Source organism: Muntiacus reevesi, chromosome 7, assembly GCF_963930625.1.
Source record: "Muntiacus reevesi chromosome 7, mMunRee1.1, whole genome shotgun sequence".
In the NCBI taxonomy this organism is placed as follows: Eukaryota; Metazoa; Chordata; class Mammalia; order Artiodactyla; family Cervidae; genus Muntiacus; species Muntiacus reevesi.
In genome coordinates this window covers 80,185,552-80,208,708 of record NC_089255.1, presented here as the reverse complement: position 1 = coordinate 80,208,708, position 23,157 = coordinate 80,185,552, and the positions used below count along the sequence as shown (strand labels likewise).

Genomic DNA, 23,157 nt, shown 5'->3' with positions numbered 1-23,157 from the left:
CTGGACATCAGCCACACATCCTTAGGATTCCAGTTCCGCCTTAGACCCTCAGAACTTCAAATTTCTCACTTTTCTTCAGAGACTCACAGAATGCCCCATGCTACCTCTCTTTCATCATCACTGCCTATATACTAGCACGTCGCCTCTAATCATGACCATATTCATGATGAACTTCTCAAAAAATCACTGAACTGATAGGCTAGCACGCCCCCTCCCAGACTCAGCACCCCTCGCCACGAAGCAATTCCTGTAATACCAGCACCCGCCACTAGGTGCCGTAGGACTCAACATTTAATCGGCGCAAACACTGAGCATCCAATGGCACAAAATTTCATGCTTCCTGCCTGAGACATAAAAATAAATCAGACACAAATGGTCTCTCCTTAAAATGTTCAGAGTCCAGAAGGGGTTATGTGTCCAGAAATGTAGGAAATTGTAACACGTGGGTGCTCAGTTATGAGAGCAGAGACCAGGAAGAGGTAACAACCACAATCAGAAGGATGAACAGGAGTCTGGGGGAAGCAGAAGAGGTCCTTCCAGCCTGGGTCACAACACAGGTATCGGCATCTGAAGCCACAGAAGTTGCAGACACTCGGAAGGTAACGGTGATCTGATGTCAAGGAGATTAAGTGGGGAGACAGTCAAATGTGGAGACTGAAATCACGGGGATTTGCAACTATCTGAATTCATATGACTTTGCTCACTTGTCTATCAGTGATCTCCACTGCTAGAAAGCCAGTTCTGCCAGGGCAGAATCTCTGTCAGTGGGGTTGACCCTTCTAATTCCTGACATCTAGAAGGTACTCAAATATTTTTTAAAGAATGACAGAACTGGTAAGATTTCACTAAGATGCAGTATATCCCATCTAGAACACTCATCTGGTTAACAAGCCGTTAAAACTGCTCAGCGAAGAAGGCTCTTTATCCACAAAGACCCAGGGATGGAATCACACATGAAGACTTTCCCCAAGGTTTATTGATATGGGCCCGCCCTAACTCAAGAATACACTTTTGGAATCCATGAGCAATTTAGATCAGAGGGAATATGTGGGAAGGTAGAAAGTATATGAGGAGAGACCCTGTGAATAATAAAACAACTGAACATCTGTGACTCAAACTCTAACCAGTAAACCTTCTAAAAGTCAGGACTGCAATTCACTCCAAGCCTACATTGCATTTGCAGCTTCAGTTACAACCAGTGCCAGCTGTTTTCCATTGTACGCTGGCCTCTCTAGAGCAAGCGTGGCCTAGGGTCCAGCAGACAATGACGCTCAGCAGGGCAGGTAGGAAGGACCTCGATGATGTGGGAGAGGGAGGGGCTTTAAAGTCACACCAGGAATTGCATCTCAGCTCTGGCCACATCAAGGCTGTTGTGTGTGGGGCTTTGGCAATTGATTCCTTCACCCTATACTTGCAGCTCTTCACCTGGAAGCAGAGAATCCTCTACTTTGCAGGGGTTGCTATTGAAGAAGGAATAAAAGAAACCACACAAATTTCCTTGGCAAAGAATGAAGTGTAGAAACTGACCAGCAGTCTTGTTTTTGACCAGTGCTTGGCCAAGTGAAACTGCCAGACTAACGCCATCGGAATGACTCGAGAAAGCCTTCCCCCACCTCAGGAGTATCTGAGATGGAGCCACCAGCAGTCTCCCAAGCATCCCTGGTGATTCTGATGCTCAACTAAACAGCAGACCACTACAGTTAGACTACACCACCACTAACACCAGCATCACAAGCAGCAGGAACCTGAAACATTGTGCCCGCCACCCCTAAATGCCCAGCCCTCAAAGCCCTATTCAGAGAAATACCTTATCAGAGAGGTAATCAAAACCTGCTTGTGATATAGTCTAAATATTTATGCTGCCAAATAAGAATTTCTGTTGATGTTATTTCCTCTCCCCCATATTATATCCAATTCATATTGTTTGCCTCGGCCCATTAAAATCCAATAGATTTCTTTTCTGACATCAGCAACGTTGAGCACTTTAGCAAAAAAAAAAAAAATTTACAAGATGTGCGCTAGCTCGGTAGTACAATCTTGTTTATACAGCTCTAATCTGACTGAGTGGGCAGGAACCTCAAGGGGGAAGAAGGAAGAGCAACAGCTCTTAAGAACAAACAACGCTTTCTGTTACTGCAGAGTCTGCCAACTTGATGTCTCCTATATACTCAGAGTTCAGATACTCTATGATGGCTCGAGCGTCTGTTTCAAGTAATGCACCAAAGATCTGAAAACAAGGGGCTATAGTTCAACCCTTAGGGGTCAATGTTGCTGGCATGCCAGGTACTCAGGATTTTACTAGGCTTTAGTCACTTGGGACTTCATTTTAAGGAAGTTATTTTAGGACTTCAGTTAGAACTTAGGGATTCCCAAGGGCTGATGCAAGGACCTGAACAAGACGGGCAGCCTCAGAATCACCAGGTTGGTGGGCGGGGGTGGGGGGGGGGCGGCGGTGGTGATAAAGATACATGTTCCTGGTTCCCATGCTTCAGAAGTTCTAATCCCGTGGGCCTAGGACAGTCCCTTTGTCGTTGTTCAGTCACTAAGTTGTCCAACTCTTTCTGACCCCCTGGACTGCAGCACATCAGGCTTCCCTGTTCTTCACTGCCTCCCAGAGTTTATTGAGTTGGTGATTCTATCTAACCATCTCATCTTCTGCTGCCCGATTTTCCTTTTGCCTTCTATTGTTCTAGCATCAAGCTCTTAATCAGGTGGCCAACACATTGGAGCTTCAGCTTCAGTCCTTCCAACGAATATTCAGGGTTGATTTCCTTTAGGATTGACTGGTTTGAGCTTCTTGCAGTCCAAGGGACTCTTTATAGTCTTCTCTAGCACTACAACTCAAAGGATGTCCCTGGAGACATAAATGAAAACGTCCCCCAGGTGATTTGGAAGTGCAGTCAGGTTTGGGAACTAGTGACTTAGATCCCATGCAGTCTCCCTTCTCTTCACCTGATAACGCCCATCCTGCCCCGCGCTGCTGGCTGACTAAGGTGGGGCTTCTTTAACTTCCCTTGAATTCTGCTGTAAACTCACTGTGATGGATAATGCCAAGGTCCTGGAGTCAAAGAACTGGCTCTCAGTCCCGGCCACGCTACGAAAGAGCCATGTGACCATGAACAACATATTACTATGCTTACTTAGCCTCATTGAGCCTTGGCTTCCTCTTCAGAACAAATACTCATCACCTGTACCAGTGGGTCTCCACTTTGCCTGCTCATTAGAATCACCTGAGCAAAGCCTCATGGCAACTCTAACATGTGGATGTTATCACTTCCACACTACAGATGAGAATACTGAAGCTAAGAACATAGGCCACTTGCCCAAAGGTAAAACAGCCTGTCAGTCAAGAATCTAGAATTCAAATCCCATAGACTTCAAGGCCCACAGACTTTCCAACAGGTCAGCTTGGTCTCCAGTGAAATCACTAATACAAAGTATTGAAAACAAAATTTCGTAAATATACAAAATTTCAGTATATACTTAAATATACAGTATTTAGCACACATAGACTAATTACAGCATACTCAGTAGCAGGTACTTCTGGTACATGATACAACTAGTACAGAGAAGGGTCTCAACTAATTGGTAGTTCTTTCCTAATGACATCAGTGAAGCAGATGTCCCTGTATCAACCCTACCTATCGACATATAAATAAATACAATCCTCCCTAAGTTGTTCAGCTGCCTGACAGCCTAAACAAACTAATCGATCAAAGCTGCTTATAAAGAAAAACATTTTTGCATTCCTTATATTAAACACAAGTCCTAAAAAGCTGGGAGGGAGAAGTGAAAAGTCCTTCACAGAGCAGGATGCGCTTGGCCATGTGACATGCCTCTGGTTCTGTTACTGCAACCTATGCTTGGAGTTCAGGGCATCCTTTCTTACCAGGGGCCGTGAACTCCACACAGCTCTGGACAGTGCAGACCCTGCCAACTTTTCGCTGACTTCTCCTGCCTTTTGAACTTTTCCTGTGTTAGCAGTATACCCCCTATGTCCTTCCACCTCCTTTCTGAACTCAAACCTTCTGTGGCCTTCTTTGCTGGCAACCTGGCTCCCCCCAAAGACATCCCCTGCCCTGCACACAGTTGTCCTCACCCTACCTATCTCAAGACCAGGAAGGAAGGCAAGCCTCCTCCTGGTCCTCCACTGTTGCTTCAGTGATTTCCCTCCTGTCGCTCTACCCAGACTTCTCGTGCAACACTCAGACCATCGGCCACGCCATGGTTAAGGCGTGAGGCCGCCCATCCTCTCCTGTTAAGCCTTTTCATTTCCTGAAGATGCCAGCTTGCAGGTCTCAGAAGTTTTCTCCATCCCTTGGTCAACTCAGTGACTTAACGTTAGAGCCAAAGCTGGTTTGTCTGCCCTTCTCTTCCCTCTTCTGAACTCTTTCCCTTCCTCCTCCTCAGCGACCATCTCACATGGCCACACGCTGAATCTTGCCATCACTGGTGACTGTACCACTTCAACTCCCAGTACAAACCAAGAGGGCACCCTCTTCCCACTGCCCCTTTCCAGATCACCTACTCTACATTCCCAACACACATTCCTCATCCTTAGACATTCTATCCATTTCAACCACACCTTTGGTACCATCGCTTACTGCTCCTCACTCTGCCTTCACATTCTTATCTCCCTGGCTCCAATATTTCAATCACCCATCATCACTCTCTTACAAATGGCCTCCACTTCCTCACCTCCCCCTTTCTATGTCATATTTACTGACAAAACTCCAACACTGGTGGAATCCAACTCTCTGCCACACAATATCTGAATATCTAAGCTCACATTGAGCAGGTGAACACTGTGGGGTGGGGAGGAAATCACACAACCAGGCTGACAAGCTGCAGTTTAAATTCATGAGCACAAAATTTCAATGAGAAGAAAGGAAAGGAGGGAGGGAGGGAGGAAGGAAAAACAAAAAAGAAAAGAAAGCTAATCAATTCTGCTCATCAAACCTAAAAGGTTTTCCTGCCAAACTCGCTTTCTGGATTGGCTATCTTACCAACTCTACTTGTTCAAGCTTCACACATGGTCTCAGTAGATGGGCTCAGTTCGAAATCCACTGAAGAAATGGAAGCCAGCAGGAGGCAAGGCACTTTGCCAACAAAGGTGCGTATAGTCAAAGCTATGGTTCCTCCAGTAGTCATGTACGGATGTGAGAGCTGAACCTTAAAGAAGGCTGAGAGCTGAAGAATTGATGCTTTCAGACTGTGGTGCCGGAGAAGACTCTTGAGAGTCTCTCGGACAGCAAGGAGATCAAACCAGTCAGTCCTAAAGGAAATCAATGCTGAATATTCATTGGAAGGACTGATGCTGAAGCTCAAGTTCCAATACTCTGGCCACCTGATGGAGCCAGATTCAGTGGAAAAAGACCCTGATGCTGGGAAAAATTGAAGGCAGGAGGAGAAGGGGATGACAGAGGGTAAGATGGTTGGATGACATCACTGACTCAACGGATATGAGTTTGAGCAAGCTCCGGGAGACAGTGAAGGACAGGAAAGCCTGGTGTCCTGCAGTCCATGGGGTTACAGAGTCAGATATGACTTAGCAGTTGAACAACAATAAGAAGGCAAGTCTCTCATCTTGAGACAGCCTCACCTAAACCACCATGTTCTTGATCTTCTTTCCACTGCAACAGAAGTTTTGTTACATTGACTAAAGGGAAGTTGCTCTGTTTTTGCTCTTAACTGGAAGGTGATAGAGAGCACATTGCTTCTCAACTTCACTGTCTCACCACACTGACAGGCTCCAGTGTGATAACAGCGAATTACACCTCAAAGACCTCCAAGACACTTACTCTCTGAAGTGTAAGACGACAACATTGCTGTTGTTGTTCAGTTGCTAAGTCATGTCCAACTCTTTGCGACCCCATGGACCGCAGCACGCCAGGCCTCCCTGTCCTTCACTATCTCCTGGAGTTTGTTCAAACTCATGTCCATTGAGTCAGTGATGCACATAAGTGGATAAGGAGTATATAGGGAAATAGTAAGTCAAGAGAGGAAGCAAAAACAAGAAGATCAGAGGAATTTGAAGCTTCTAGCAGCTACGACTACAACAAATATTAAGCACAGCCCAACTCCTGGCCAAATTAAATAAAACCTCACAGGGAGGGCCTGGTTACCTCAGTTTCTATCACCTGATTCATCATATTCAGCTTTCAAGGAAAAAAACCATGATCCATGCTGAGGCAATAAAAACACACAATCTAGAGAGACAGTTCAGTTCAGTTCAGTTGCTCAGTCATGCCCGACTCTTTGCGACCCCATGGACCACAGCACGCCAGGCCTCCCTGTCCATCACCAACTCCCAGAGTTTATCCAAACTCATGTCCATTGAGTCAGTGATGCCATCCAACCATCTCATCCTCTGTCATCCCCTTCTCCTCCTGCCTTCAATCTTTTCCAACATCAGGGTCTTTTCCAATGAGTCAGCTCAGAGACAAGCAGTTATGAAAACCAGATATGACACAGAAGCTGATATTATCAGACAAGAAATTTAAAATCACTATGATCAAATATGCTAAAGGTTTTAACAGAAAAATAGATGATAATGAAAGCAGAGAGGTAGAAATGCTTCCAAAAAATCCTTAAAAAGGAAATGCTAAAAGTCAAAAACACTGCAACAAATGAAGAATGCCTTCAATGGGCTCATGGGTGGACACTATATGGTCAGGGAAAGATTCAGTGAGCTTGAGGTCAATAGAAACTTCCACAAGTGGAGAAAAAAGGGGGGGCGCAGAGAAAAAAGTTTAATGGAACAGAATACACAAAAACTATGGTACATATCAAAAGGTATAAGTATAACTGCAGTACCAGGAGGAAAAAAAAAAGAGAAAGAAGATATATTTAAAGGAATAGTGACAGAATTTTCCAAAGTTAATGATATACACAAAACACAGATCCAGAAAGATAAGAGACCAATCGGCATACATTAAAACAGAACAGTACCCCAAGACATACCATATTCACACTGCAGAAGATGAAAGACAAAGGAAAAATCTTGAGAGAAACGAAAAGAAAAACCTTAGTTATGGATAAGGATTACATGAGGCCTCTCATCAGAAATCACACAAAACATGAGTGCAACTGAATACTAAAAATATTGAGAGGGAAAAAAACACCAACTTGGAAGTCTATATCTAGTGAAATGATCCTTCAGAAGTGAAGGAAAAATAAACTTTCTCAGATAATAAATACTGAGTGAGTTCATCACTAGCAGACTTGCCGGCAAGAAATGCTAAAAGTTCTTCAGGCAGAGGAAAATTTTATTGGTCAGAAACTTGGATCTACCAAGTTAAAGAGCAAGCATCAGGGAAGAAAGAAAGGGAAGTAAAATCTTGTATTTTATTATTCTTAATTGACCTACAAGAAAAGAATAAGACTCTCTAGATTGTGTTTTTTCATTGCCTCTTAGCATGGCTCGTGATTTTTTGTTGAAAGCCAAACACAATGCATCAGGTAATAGGAACTGAGGTACCCAGGGCTTCCACATGAGGTTTTTATTTAGTTTGGCCAGAAAAAAAAAAAAAATTTTTTTTTAAAGATTAGCATATCAGTGCCTGACCCAGAGCTCAAGAATAGCCCCCTCCCCAGACAATCAACTAGCTCAAGGGTCAGCCAACTAGGGCCCCCGGGACAAACCTAGCCTACTGCCTGTTTTCATATCGTCTGTGAGCTAAGAATGGTTTTTACCTTTTCAGATGGTAGAAAAAACTTAAAAGAAGAATAATACTTTATGACACATGAAAACTGTATAAAATCAATATTCGGTGCCATAAACAAAGTTTTACCAACATCCATTTGTTTACTTATTGCCTTGGCTGCTTTCCTACCGTAAGGGCAGTGCTGAGAAGTTGGAGGGTTGATGTGGCCCACAGAGCCCGAAGTATTTACTCTTTGATCCTTCACATAAATTTTTTTCTGTTCCCTGAACAAGCCTGGTCACTTCATTTTTCAGAGGCTGAAAGCAAGGCCTGGGAGACAGAATCACACTCCAATGTCACTTTCCTGGTCAGTTAATAGAGCCAGTGTGAAAATGCAAGTCTTCAGATCCAAGGGCCCGCGAGGACTTACATTTCATCAAGTACAGATTTTAAGATCACAGTGTCTAATACTACTGACTAATACTACTGACTCTGGGGACTGCAAAAGTAACATTTTAGTATTCTCTTATTTCACATGAAAGATAGTGTGACGGCTAGAGGAGAAACAGGAGTGACAGAGAAGCTTTGCCAGCTTCTATGCACAAGAGGGGGATGACTAAGAGATGAAGAGGAGGACATGTTCCTAGGGGACCAAGAAGAAAAGCACTCCAATTGGCTTCTTTTTTTAGAGGATGTCAGTTTTACTCCTTGGGATTTTGGTTTTTTTGCTTTCTTTTTCAAATTTTTAGAACAGGTAAAAATCAGTATCTTTATACTCTAAAACTAGGCAGTTAAATATGGGGTCCAGGACTTCGCTGATAGCCCAGTGGTTAAGAGTCTGCCTGCCATTGCAGGGAACATGGGTTCAATCCCTGGTCTGGGAAGATTCCCTATGCCACAGAGCAGCTAAGCCTCGGCACCACAACTACAGAAGTTCTAGGAGCCCATGTTCCACAAGAGAAGCCAGCGCAAGAAGCTTGTGTACCACAACTAGAGAAAGCCCAAGCATAGCAACAAAGACCTAGCACAGACAAAAAGAAATAAATGAAATAAATTTCTTCTTTTGAAAAAGAAGGGATCCATCTCTTTCATGACTCTGCAGTGCATACACGTGGAGTGTACAGACGTTTCCCCTTCTGGAGACAGCAAGACTTGACAAAAGAAAGATCTATTCATAAGGCTCATCAGCAGGAGAAATATAGGTCAAAGAAATAAGAAGATAGATTCCTAAGGGTACGGTTTTATTCATATTATGTAGATGGAAGACAAAAATAGTACAACTAGAATGTACCATATCCTACACTAGAGGTCTGTCTTATAGCAGAACACACACACACACACCCCAGAACAACTAGAAAAGTTGGATAAAATTTTGAAAAGAGAGCTCCCAATGCAATGAGGTCATATGGAAAAGAGGGAGGTTTAGAAGGGAGTGGACATTTCTGCAACATTGCTGTAATGTATCTTGTCAAGTCCAACATCCATTCATGAAAATACTCTGAGCAAAATGTAAATGCAAGGAAATTTGCTTAATTTGATAAGGGATATTTTTAAAAGACATATAGTGACTCTTCAAAAGTTTTCCCACTGAGATTAGGAATGAGACAAGGATGCCCACTCCTATTCACCATTATATTAGAGGTCTCAGCCAATGCAACAGGCAAGAAAAAGAAACAAAAGGCACAAAGACTGCAATTTTGTTTGTTTAGTCACTCAGTCATATCCAACCCTTTTGCAACCCCATGAACTGTAGTCCACCAGGCTCCTCTGTCCATGGGATTTCCCAAGCAAGAATACTGGGGTGGGTTGCCATTTCCTTCTCCAAGGGATCTTCCCCACCCTGGGATTGAACCTGTGTCTCCTGCACTGCAGGCAGATTCTTTACCACTGAGCCACCTGGGAAGCCAACAATGACTGCAAAACAAAAAGCAAAAACTTTTTGCATGTAATTTAATTATGTATATGGAAAAGTCATAATAATCTACTGATCAGACTTACTAGGATTTACAAATAAAGTTAACAAAGTCACTGGATATAAGGTCAATATATAAAAATCAACTGTATTTCTATATACCCACAACAAATAATCAGAAAATGATTATTTTAAGATACCATTTAAAACAAACCAGAATTTGTTTTAAAAACCCAAACTGATAAAACAGATAATCCAACTGAAAAATAGGCAATAAACTTGAGGAGGGACTACAAAAGATTAAATAAAATTGATTAAAAAAAAAATACTAACAAGGCACATCATTAGTCACCAAGGCAAACTGAGGCCACAACGAGACACAACTACCCACCCACCATAATGGCTACAATTAAAAAGTCTGACAATTCCAAGTGTTGACAAGTATTTGGAGAAACCGAAACACTCATAAACTGATGATGGGAGCATAAACTGGTACAACCACTTAGGAAATCTCTTTGTAAGGCCCTCCTAAATTTGAATATATGTCCCAGAGATCCAGTCTTCGGAGTGTAACAAACAGAAACCTATTCATATGTGTGCCAAAAAACACATACAAAAAATTACAGCAGCATTATTCACAGTAACCCTAAACTGGAAATGTCCCAAATACACATCAATGGATTAAAAAACTGTGAAATGTAACTGAGTGGGTTGCCATACAGCAGTAGAAATAAACTATTGCTACATACCACACCATGGATGAATCTCTCAAACAGTATTGTGCCTGAGAAGAAACAAAAAGAGTATATACATATAATTCCATCTATATTTCACATAATTCAAATATGAGAAAGATAAGCTGTTAGAAATCAGGTTAGTGGTCACCACTGGGGAAAGAGGATATGCAGTACTGCTGGGAGGGTGCAAGAGGTGGTTTTGGGGGCAACGGTAATATTCTCTCTCTTAACCTGGGAGAGACGATATAGATGCATTTACTCTTTGAAAATACACTGAGAAATGAGTTGTATACTTTTCCAGCAAGAGTGCAAATATTCTTGGAAAAGGATATAGCATCTCTGATTCTCAAGGCAGCACTCACATCATCTAAAGCAATGCAAAAAGTGATGAAATTGCAGAGATATGGTTGTAGGGACGCTGGAGAAGCTAGAGGTTGTATCTGTACTATACACTCAATTACTATATACATACTCAATTACTCTGTGTGTAGGCATAGACCAGGAGCAAGAATCACAGAACTAGAGAAGGGATACAGAACTGAAGCAAGATTAGAAACACACTACTTAAAGGATGCTTCACGTTACCCAAAGACTTTATTTTGAATAATGGAAGTCTTCCAACTCTTACAAAATATCTCAGAACTTCCAAAGAGTGGTTGAAATACTCTGCACTTGTTCTTAATAACTTTCTGAAAGTGAAAGTCGCTCAGTCATGTCCTATTCTTGGCGACCCTGTGGACTATACAGTCCATTGAATTCTCTAGGCCAGAATACTGGAGTTGAGTATAGCCTTTCCCTTCTCCAGGGGATCTTCCCAACCCAGGGATCGAACCCAGGTCTCCCACACCGCAGGCAGATCCTTTGCCAACTGAGCCACAAGGGAAGCCCAACTACACTTGAGTGGGTAGCCTATCCCTTCCCCAGTGGATCTTCCTGACCCGGGAATCGAACTGGGGTCTCCTGCATTGCAGGCGGATCCTTTACCAACTGAGCTTTCAGGGAAGCCCACTACTCCCCAGCAAATATATCCAAAGTCTTTCAGCCAGTTTAGAAGTTTGAGGTAGATGGTTTGAGGTAGATGGTTTGAGGTAGATAGTTTGAGGTAGAAGTTTGAGGTATTTTTTTGCCCAGTATAATACTGTATGTGTGTATATATATACACACACACACATATGTTAAGTTTACATCTGACAGAGAAAGATGGGCTTGTGAACCGTCCTCAACAAAGTATGCCATGCCACAGGACACATCGAATGGACAAAGACAGACATGTGAGCCTACTCAGGACCAATCAGGATCCTTCTGTGAGGGGTGAGGTAAGAACACTGGAAGAAAGAAGGCCCCTTCCCCAAGAGGGATTAGTCTGAAACCCTATGAAGGGAAGGAGATTAATGACTATCTTCTTTTTGTCTAGTGGCACAGAAGGAGGATATCAAGATGATGAGGTGTCAGTAAGAAGTGCTAATGGTATCATTTAAGTCCCTGGATCCAGCCATGCCTGAATTCCCAGATTTACTAGTCAGATTAATTCCTTTTTGCTTCAGTTGGTTTGAATTTTGTTTCAGTGCAGTTGTTTTTTGTCTATATCCAAGATAACTCTGAATCACCATTATCACTATTACCTTTATTATATATATATATGGCATTCAATTCCTTCAATAGACTGGCCCCAATTTTCACTTCTTGTCTTGTCAGTCACTATTTATCCAGGTATAACCAACAATATGAATAATTTCAACCAGAGGAAAACTTTCCTCAACCAAGAATTCTCAATAAGCAAAGTTCAACTTAAAAAAAACCTACTTCCAAATACTGATAGTCAACTGGTCATTCCTGTTAAGCATAATTTGAAGATATAAGAAACTGGGGATTAGAAATGGATTTTTTTTAAAGTGGGGGAGTATGGCAGATGGCAGGCTGGGTAAGTGGTTTTTGCAGAGCAGCTTTTGAAAGCTAAAGGAAGCCAAAGAAAGGAAAACCTAGAATTGACAGCATATGCTTTGGCATAAAGCTAAATACCCTATGTGTTAGGGTGAGACATCTGAGAACTTCCTAACTGGTCATGCCAAGCAAGTTAAATTAAGTTTATCCCAAGATGTATCCACTTCCCCCTTGAGCCACAGGATGATCTGGGAGTCAGTGGTCACTCTCTCAGTCTGAAAGTCAAAAAGGCATTGAACATTTGGACAGTGAGCCTGACACAGTGGGTAGAAATGCCCATTTGCATGGAAACTGTGCATTGACTGTAATAAAGCAAACCCACTTTCCCTTGTTTCACTGCAGGGGAGGAAACTCCTTGCTAACAGTGAGAAGTAACAAGAAATTCACTGTGACATATCCTCCATTACCAACACGAGGTGAGGAAAATCACTCAGTCTACTTTGGTTTCTCATTTTACCTGCAGTAAACATAAATATTTAGTCAACAATTTTCCTTACAACCTAAATTACCCTTCCCTGTTTCCCCTTAGTTCTAAGTTCATCCACCCAAACTGAAAGTACCTGACTCAATCGAGAGGTATTAAAAATCCTTTGCACACTCTGTCACCTCTATCCTTTTACTTAGACTGAAGTGCCTCAAGCATGCTTTGACCACCTCTGTCCCCTGCCCCATCTCTGCACGCCCCCAACCCCTTGGTCCTCCAACACCCAACTCATCCACTCAACCTCTTCAGTGAACTCTCCCTCCCACATTCCATGTATACATGCCTGTCTTACCACATCCTGTTAATCCATCTTTCTCCCCCTCAGCAAAATTTAAAACTTCCGAAATACAAGAGCCACATTTGATTAATCATCATCTACAAAAGGGTCTTCAGTAGTGGGACCGCTGACATGATGAACAAGCAGGACAAGGAGCAGAGAACACTACCAGAGACCTTAGACCAACAGGGACTTAGGATAGGGGCCTGAATATTCCCCCACCCCCCAACTAAGAACTGACTAAACCTTAGATTTCCAGGAATACTCTCCCTTTCAGGAATGCCCTCAAAGCAATCATAATTTCTCAGCCCTGTTCTGCACCTGGGGGAACACAGATCAGTAGCATTAAGTGGTTTTGTCTAATGTCACCAGCAATCAAGCCCCTAAACTACCTGCCATTCTGAAAGTTAAAGTGCCCTCCCCTTAAAAAAAAAAAAACTCAAATATAATCAATAAATGTATTCTTCGTGAATGCATCCTTTCTATTTTGACCAGCTGCTGAATCAGTCTTTGTTTTAGGATGTACGGTCAGCAAAATAACATAATGGCAGCTTCCTGTTCGGTTTGGAATCTAAATACTGTAACACTTACATAGTGGCTTCAGGGAAAGATATATAGGATATTTAAGTTGTTGTCTTTCTTCTACAGAGGTCATAACATGCAGAAGGAGAAGGAAAAAAACACCACCTCAAACAAGTGTTCTGTTTGGATTGGGCAGTGTAGATCCCTATATTTTTCTAACTGGAATTAGTTGCTAATGACTAAAAATGGATGAAAAAATGAAAAATGAAAAAATGGTGAGCATTCTGAGCAGCACACCCTTTACTCTAACACAGCCCTCACCTACCCTAAAGCTTCTCAACCCTGAGGTCTAGCACCAGAAACCATTCATCGTCACACATGGCTGGGCTTTGTTTTCTGGCTCCCCTCTCTCTTTCAGAAATGTGGCAGAGGGCCCCCAGTTTCAAGAAAACTGAGGATGTACATTTCTTTCTGGGAGTCAAAACTTTCTACATGTTTTACACACAAAGCACGATTTGGATAGGGAAAAAAATGCAACTTAAGCTAACATTGTGCAAGAAACCCCACTTATTTCATTCATCTGCTTTACCTAACTGGCTCTGTGTTTGAGTTTGCAACCCGCTTACTAAGGCTTTTTCCTCTCTTCATTCATTCTTCACTCAGCTCTCAAGCGATGACTATAAACCAGAATCTGACAAATGGTGAAGCAACAAGAGAGAATAAAACAGAGTTCTTGCTCTCAGGAAGTGGACATTTTAGTGGATGGAGACAGACAACAAAGAAATGAAAAACATATAGTGCAATGTCATAGTGATAAAGCTGAAGAAAACTAGAACAGATAAGGCAATAAAGAGCACCGCATAGAACCAGGAGTTTTGTTTTGGCTTCGATGGTCTGGGAGGACATGATGATGAAGATTTTACAATATTAGCTCTTACTCTGAAAGCAAACAATAACTGGCTTAACAATTAGTTTAATTATTATTATTAACACCTCTTACCTGAAAAGCTTGCTGTTATCCCTTCTGTTCAACCTATGACATTTTTGCCTCGCTCCCGAAGCCTCTCTTCCAGGTCTGATTATACAATTGCTCTCTCTGAACTAGACGGTACTTACTGTCTTCATCATCTACTTGCTACATAATCTGACATAAAATTTCATACTTTATGCTTCTAAACCATCACTTAATATCCTTTATTGTTTATTTTCTATTCATTTCTATTTCTCTCCAAAAGAACTGAACTGATCTCAAGGGAAGGGTCTCTGTTTATCCCTGACCTAGTGATATATCCGCAAGACTTGGGATTTTGGGTCAGAAAAGACCTGGGTTTAAATCTTGGTTTTAATAACTCAATAACTATCTGACCAAGGGCAAGTGTCAGAACCACTTCTTCAACTTCAGCTTCTTCATCTGTAAAATGGAGTGATACCACCTAATTCTTATTAAAAACTTGGCTCTCCAATAGCTTTACATGTTCAGTTGTTCAGTTTAGTCACTCAGTCGTGTCTGACTCTTCGCAATCCCATGGACCACACATGCCAGGCCTCCCTGTCCATCACCAACTCCCAGAGTTACTCAAACTCATCGCCATTGAGTCAGTGATGCCATCCAACCATCTCATCCTCTGTCGTCCACTTCTTTAATGTACTGATAGTTATAAGGTCAGTTCCCTGCCATATGACAGCTCCACAGCTTTGTAGCCTCGGCAACTTTGGGCAGAGGAATCCAATTTCTCTCAAGCATACCCCTGTGTCTTGCCTTGCAGTGGGGCAAGATAAAACCAGTTGGAGAGACAAACATGGATGTACAACTGCAAACTAGGTTGGAGGACCTCACTATATTGTGGCCCTCAGGTGAATCTAGCCAGGCAGAATCAAGCAAGCGATAAGAATAAGGATTATAACCACTTTACCGTGCATCCTCGGTGTAACTGCCCGAGCACCTGCACTCAAACCAGTCCATGCATCCACCCTTGAAAAGGTCTATGCACCACACCAGGTCCAGTCTACACTGCACTACTATTAGTCCATCCTGCCTTCCAATTTCACCACCCTGCTGTCACTCTGCAGGTCAACAATTCAGCAAATATTTACCAAACCCCTACCATGCAAAGGCACTGTGAGATACCTAGAAAACAGAGGACAACAGCACAGGGCCTCATCCAGCATGGGTCATAGTCTGGCACAAGAGTATCAATGCAGCTGCAGCCCCCGTGTTTCATTTCTCTTCCTGCTGGTGACCAGTGACCTTTAGGCTCAATGAAATCTTTGGCTGCCACAGGCAAGGCCATCCTCCACTCCACCATTTCCACTGACTGTTTGGGTCACATCCTCCAGGGTCAGAATCACGGAGCAGCTTTCTCCGAGGCAGGGGTAGAGAACCTCCCAGATCTAATGCCTGATGATCTGCAGTGAAACTGATTTAATAATAATAGAAAAAGTGCACAATAAATGTAACAAGCTTGAATCATCCCCAAACCATCTCCCTACCTCCAGTCTGTGGAAAAATTGTCTTCCACGAAACTGGATCCTGGTGCCAAAAAAAGTTGGGGACTGCCGCTCCAAACAACTCAGAAGTTCCTCCAACGCTCGGCTGATAGAGCAGGCCCACAGGAACAGAAAAGAGTTGGAAACCATTGCCCTGAAATACCAATTTCCCACCAGACTCACGCTAGAGGGGGTCACAGAGAGGACGTGGCTTCCAGCTGACCTGCGAGCTGAATGGGCACTCGGAGGCTTCTCACCCCTCCCTCGTGCCTGGAATGTACATTCTGCCCACCATCCCCCAGGGAGCCGTTTGCAAGGACTGTAGCCTTGAGACAGTAAGTGGCTGAGACCGTCTGGACTGAAGATGTGACTGATCCCAGTTACAGCCTCAAAACAGAAACACAGGCCTGAAAAAAAAACATAATTTTGTAAGGTACTGGCGGGTGGGTGCAAGGAGCTACCCCTCTTGCAGTGTCTAAGACAAGCCTCTTATGTAAGTTCCCTTGCTTATTACATTTGCCGCCTACCAATCTGCTGCGTTTCCCTCTTTCTTCCATCTCCGTGTCCTCCGTGTCTGGGGGCTGGTTTCAGATTTCGCCCAGGGAACAACCAGGGTTGTGAATAACTCATTATCAAAATTATCAGAAAACAACAACTATGACGTAACAGGGCCCATCTTCTCCAGCTACTGGGCCTCCTCTGCCCAGGATCCTATTTTTCTCATCACAACCACGCATATGCAAGGGGTATATTCTTTATTTTTATTTTACAGATGAGGACACAATGATCGGGGTGTGAAAAGCCTGTTGTGCTACTTGAAGAGCCATGTGTGAGCTGTGTGTGAGCTCAGGGCTGGCCTATATCGGGTACCTGGGGACCGCCAAGGCTGCCACCGCTGGTCCAGGTTCACATAGGACACTCTCATCTCAGGATGCTCTCCTGGATGTGTGCGTCCCCTTCCCCCACCCCCGTGCAAGAAAATAGCCTCCAGGGTAGGGCAGATAGTAGTGGACAAGGGAGTTCTATGTGCCCAAAGTGGTTTTTTTTCCTTCGATGGTTTTACCAAAGTATTTCAAAAGCTTCAACAGCTGTCTCCACCACAACTCACTTGAAAAACCTCACTCACAGGAGCGACAGCTCTGTTCAGATTTCACTATTGACATTTTTCTATTTCCATCCTTAAAATGGGTGTCCTCTGCACTCTGTGTTTCTAACATGGAACTGGAAGAAAAGGATACTTTTTTTTAATCCACAAAGTAGCCACACAGGGAAGATCAACAAGTTCTGACCTGGACTTTCAGCCAGCTGGAACCTCCCAGCTAACAAACGCACTCACCACCCTTTTCTCTTGTTTCCTTGGTCATAAGAAGGAGACCTACATGGTCGGAGACTGGTCAACATGAGCTAAGGAGCAGAGGTCTGCCTTTTGAGGGGTAAGGGGTAGAGTCTGGACCACTGCTTGCTTTAGCCACTGCCTTGGTACTTGAGATAATTAATAGTGAATTTCCTTCCCCTTATTGGAATGTGTATGTGGTAGAAAATGAATTGCCTTTTACAGGTCTCAGGGAGGCAGCCATGAAGCACTGGAGGAGTTTTGTGGTTTCTCAAGCAGGTACTCCGAGTTGTTACTTAATGTAACTCATTAGGTTTAATGTGCATTTTAATTGCCTACTTGTGAGCAGTTTTTGCTCTCCCTGCATTTGGAGGAACTGGGTTTCATGACTTATTATTACTCTTATTACAGATTTAATGGTTCCAAATGATGGGTGATGAGCTCTTTTATCTTGACTGCTTCGAAAAGTTGTTTCCCCAAGGAGAAAACTGATAAAAGAGATTCAACAATGTTTACTAGGCACCTACCAGCAGGTACATTCCTAGGCATGGGGCAGATGGATGCAAAGACAACTGCAACAGTGTTTCTGCCCCCAAGGAGCTTACCAGCTGATTCTCAGGGTGGTCCAGCAGAATCAGCATCATCTGCAGATCATCCTGTTAGAGATGTAAATTCTCAGGCCTCACCCCAGCCCAGTCAAGTCCAAAACTCAGGGGATGATCCTAGCCATCTGCATTTGAAAAAGCCTGCTTCAAACAAAGATCACCCTCATCAAAAGTCAAACTGACAAATGTGTGGTTAGTTTAGTGAACTAAATCTGAAAGTGTCATTTGTCCTCTAAGGAAACAGGCCCAGAAGCCAAAAGTCACGCAAGGAGTTGGTGGAGGAGTTGAAACCAGAACTCAGGTCTCCTACCACCAGCCCTACCGCCACTCTGCATGGCCAACGCTCTGTTTCTTTTCTGATACTTCAAACCCTAAATCTCATAGGGACTATTGCCAATCCAAGATGCAAACCTTGGTTTTCAAAGAAGACAGAAAAAAGAGAAACTACTCTTTTTTAAAATAAAGACAATAACAAAAATTAAAACCTGATCTATCAAAGCCATCTATCAAACTAGCAGTAATTTCCCAAACCTTTAACACTCATCCAAGTTTCATTTACAATTTAAAAATGGGGGTGGGAGAATAGGAAGAACAGTAAAAATTCAAGGAATAATGTAATCAGAATATGATCAGAATATAGTCTACAGGAACATAACAGCACGCAGAAATGTTAACAGTGGTTCACCTTCTGTAGGAGAATTACAAATTATCTTTTTTGGGTGTGTATTTTCCTGAATTTTTCCCAATGGTTACTTCTTTTGTAATCAAGAAAAGAAGTAAAAGTGTTTTTTTTTTTAAATGTTACATCCATATCACTCAACATGAAGGTTTACTTTGTAATTCTATTTCTTTCCATACAGCAGGATAGTGTGTGTGTAGTAATTATTTATATCATGCCATATGTTGAAAATTCTGTAAATATATTCCTTCCAGCTGGCACTGAAAATGAAGAGGTTAAATGCTTCCCTAGGTTCAAAGCACTATGAATTAAGACAAGCTAACTGTACAGCTAAAGGAAAAACTAATCCCAGTACTGAGATCTCTGAGATCATCTCTTGAAAAATGTTGATGTGACACATAGCTCCTTACTCATATCTCCCTGGTGTTTAACCCCTGGCACAAGACAGGAGGTCTGGCAATTCCTGGCAAAGTCTTAGGAGTTCAGGGGATAAAATGCATGGGAGAATATCAGAGAAATAAGAAAGAGAATGATCCTACCATCACATAAAATTCTGTCATTGTGGACAGTAAGATACTCAAAATTACTGGCAAATTTCATTGCCCAAAATATCCTTTAATTTTTTTTTTCTTTCTCAAGAAATGTTTGCTCAGTTAAAAAAAAAAAACTATGTTGGCTATCTCATTCCTTAAATCATAAATTAACAAATAAATAAGGACTGTCATTTAAAGAGACATTTCTGCCACAAAAACATTGTTGTAAAGTTTCACTTGATAAGACAAATTTGTTGCTGGAAGAAAACCTAGCATGGTTTCACTGAAACTCGCAGCAATATAAATTCAGTGCATGTTAATTAAAGTTTCTTAAAGGAGACAGGGAAGTGAAGTTAAGACCAAGTGTAATTATTACAGAAAAGGAAACACCAGTGGCTACCAAGTTCACCCAAACGCCTCACCACAGCGGACATTTCTGGAATTTACACTTTCAGGAAAGGACAAATTATTTAGGCTATATATACATATACGTAGTAACATGCCAACATTTACAGTACGTAATATCACCATATGTACACAACAGATCTGCTTAGTATCGGAGAACTCAGAACGGATATACCATCTTGGTTTTCGCTGTTCAGCATGTGAGCCTTTGCTTACAAGCACCCTCTGAAGAATCTCCAATTTCCCTCAGTCCTCTGCTTGCTTTCTCTCACAGGGGAGTCCCACCCATTGCAAAAACAACAAAGTAATTAAGAAGAAGCAAGACTATAATGACTGTACCACTCAGAGAAAGTTTCCCACCAACCTCTCCAGTGCCAACGCCATGTAATTACTTATCTGCCTGTGAAAAGTGATCTAGAAAAGCCTTACCTATTAAGTCAAATCTGACCGTTTCCTTTCAGGCTAGCTTTTTTCTTTTCTTTTCTCTTTTTGGACAACACACACAAACTTCTAGCTCAGTCTCTAACTCCATCCCTCCATCCCGACACTTACAAGCCCAGTTCTTATTCTTCCATCTCTCACCACCCTCGGCTAAGAAAAAGGTCCAATGTTAGGTTTTACCTAGGAGTGCTTATTTTTGCAGTTTCACTTTGGGACTGCTAAAAGGTATTGATCAGAAACTACCTGCAGATCCAGCTGCTGAGCATTGATAAATGCGGAGGGAACAATTTCAGGCCAAGAACAAGACCCAAAATATCTTCAATATGTAGCGCAGAAATGCCACTCCTCTCAACAAGAGACAAAGAAACAACGTCCCTATTCCATCAAATTAAATAATAGTAATAATAAAATTCAGCAGCTTCCATTCTGAAAAAATTAAATGTTCTGGGTCACTTTGCTTTCCTGTCTCGCTGGGCCACTTCTTACGCAGCCTGACAGTGACTGTAAACACGGTCTCGTCACGCAACCCGAGTTGCCATCCTCACGGAGCAAATTAGCCACGCGTCCCCTCCTGCCGCAGTCCCCAAACCAGCAAACCTCACCACCCATCCCTCCTCCACGCCTCGCCGCCCGCTTTCTTTTCTTCCAACCCACAAATGGGCGAGCTTATCCAGAGAAAAAGTTAATGAAATAACGCTGCCCCACCTGAGATCGCGGAATCAGAAGACTGGAAGTCCCTAAAAGCACGTACCCTTTGCAAGCTCGCCCCGGCCGGTGAGTGCCTCACACCCAGAAACCCAGGAACGTGATTTCTGTGCAGACCTGCGCCCACCCCACACAACTCCACACGCCAGCTTGCCTAACCACTTATGTAAGCTCGTGCCTCTACAGTCCCAAACTGCAGACACACACACACACCAACACCTGTCACGGATCTGAAATGGACAAGCATCCACACCCAGGAGATGAAATCAACACACCGGAACCCCAGGGGTGGAGGGCATCGCGTTGGAAAACATCTTTTCCCCGTTTGTGTCTTGCCCCTTTTTTGTCACAACTACAATTACCTTAGCAACCAAAGAATTTCCTTGACTCCCCCTCCGGCTTCAGAAATTTCTCCTAAACCCAAGCGTGCGCCAGGTTCATGGTAAAGCTAGAGGAGCCCAGGGATCGAGGGGTCGGCAGCCTCTTGGGGGCAGAGGGGACGTCTGGGTGCGTCTCCGCGCGGCTCTCCGACGTCTCGCCGGTCTTTCCGAGTTTACGCGGTGGCGAGCGCCGGGGCTCAGCGAGCAGAAAGCGAAGCCCGGGGCCGGCGCGGAGACGCGGCGGGTCGCATCGTGCCAAGGTGCGGGGCGCTCGGGTGTCTCCAGCGCGCTGGGGGCTGACCACGCTCTCCGCGCTCCCGGGCGCTCCCGGATCGCCCGCCTCTCCCGCTCCAGGCCGGCAAGGTCCGCGGAACTCGGTCCGCCCCCTCGGCGCCCGCCCGCCCGCTCCGGCAGCTCCGGGAACCCGGCGCCCGGGCGGAGCTCAAGCTGCCGAGCAGGGCCGAGCGCAGCAGCTGCCCCAAGTCGCGAAGGCGCTCAGCTCCGCCGCTCGGGAGCTGCTGCAGCGGCGCCCGCTGTCGGGTGTCGGGAGGAGCTGCAGCCCGCGCCGCGCGCACCTGGGCGCCGGCACCTGGGCCCCGACAGGCGCGGGGCGGGGCGGCGGCCGGGGCGGGGCCGAGGCACCTGGGCGCGTCCCCAGCGCGCCGCCGCCCGGCTCACCTGTTCCCAGCGCTGCGGCAGGTCCAGACGGAGATATACTCGAGGAAGGAGGGGGGAAAAAAAAAACTAGAAATTTCTGACACGTGCGCCGGCGAGAACACTGGCGAAGCGGCTCAGAGAGGCGGAGACTCCTTCTGGCAATTCCGAGAGCTGGTCACCACGGGAAACTTTGGCGGCGCCAGGATTCTCTTAGGGATTCCTAGTCCGGAGCGGTTTGCCCGGTAGCTTTTGAATCCGTCGTTGACGTGTAGCTGGCGCCCTCTAAATTAAAATGGGCCGCCGCGATCTTCAGGGATAGTGTTTTACTCACCTCGTCATTTTTATTGATTCACCATTTACACCACAGGCTGCATTTGGAGCGTTCTATGAGTCTTCTCGAGTACGCCACGAAAGAACTTTTAAGAAAAGTCTGCAAATAATCTTGGAGAAAGAAGGGAACGCTGGAGACAGAAAATGAGAAAGGGTAACTGAGGGCCTTCTTTGATGGGGGAGCTTTGAAATTTGATGCTTAGTTAAGGATTCAGGAAGCTGCAGGTGGAAATAAAACAAGATTGTTTGTTCTGCACGGTAACCATGGGGTTGGTGTGCAATATCGATGTTATTAGGAGCTTCCTCTGTGGGTAAAGAATCCGCCTGCAATGCAGGAGACAAGAAGCGGGGGGGCGGTTTCAATCCCTGCGTCAGGAAGATCCCCTGGTGTAGGAAATGGTAACCCGCTCTAGTGTTTTTGCCTGGTTCGCACGGGGTCGCAGAGTCGGACATGACTGAACAACTTAGCATATATATATATTTCCTAGCTCTGTCCCCTGAGAAAGCAGTAGCACCCCTACTACAGTGAATACGCCTGGAACTCAGACTTCCTTTCTAAGTACCATTCTCCACCAAGAGGAACTATGGCTCCGTGCGTAGGGAATGAAACCGGAATACTTTGTTGAGCAATAAAATAAGTTACTTAAAGAGCTATGCTATTCAGCCTCTAAGTCATGTCTGACTCTCTGTGACCCCGTGGACTGTAGCCAGCTAGACTCCACTGTCCATGGGGTTCTCCCGGCAAGAATACTGGAGTGGGTTGCCATTTCCTTCTCCATGAAGAGTTATGAAGATACGTCAAAAGAATAGGGGGGAAGTATGGGGGGAGGGATAGATTGGGAGTTTGAGATTGACATGTACACCCTGCTATATTTAAAATAGATAATCAGCAAGATCCTACTGTAAAAGAAAAATAAATGAAAGAATATAGTAGTAGCTTGAAGGGGTTCCCACTGGCCAAATCCAGAACCATTTAAGCATCAAAATAAATAATGACAGGAACAGGTTGCAACCTTTGTGCAAAATAGGAATCAATGCGTCCATGCCAATAGAAAGAGAGAAAGGAAGTTCCACCAGTGGAAA

General features: G+C 44.0%; 1 protein-coding gene across 10 annotated transcripts in view; it reads right to left on the bottom strand.

The window, feature by feature from the left end:
* Positions 1 to 21,783, bottom strand: part of RGS6 (regulator of G protein signaling 6) — a 595,059-nt gene extending 573,276 nt beyond the window's left edge. For 7 of the 10 annotated variants that reach the window (XR_010663895.1, XM_065940393.1, XM_065940383.1 and 4 more), the window contains exon 1: positions 21,070 to 21,634. The gene's annotated coding sequence lies outside the window, so the exon portion shown is untranslated. Of the gene's footprint in view, positions 1 to 20,753; positions 20,775 to 21,069; positions 21,635 to 21,765 lie in introns of those variants that run through there. The other 3 variants (XM_065940384.1, XM_065940394.1, XM_065940386.1) reach the window with 3 other exon arrangements.
* Positions 21,784 to 23,157: the final 1,374 nt, after the last annotated feature.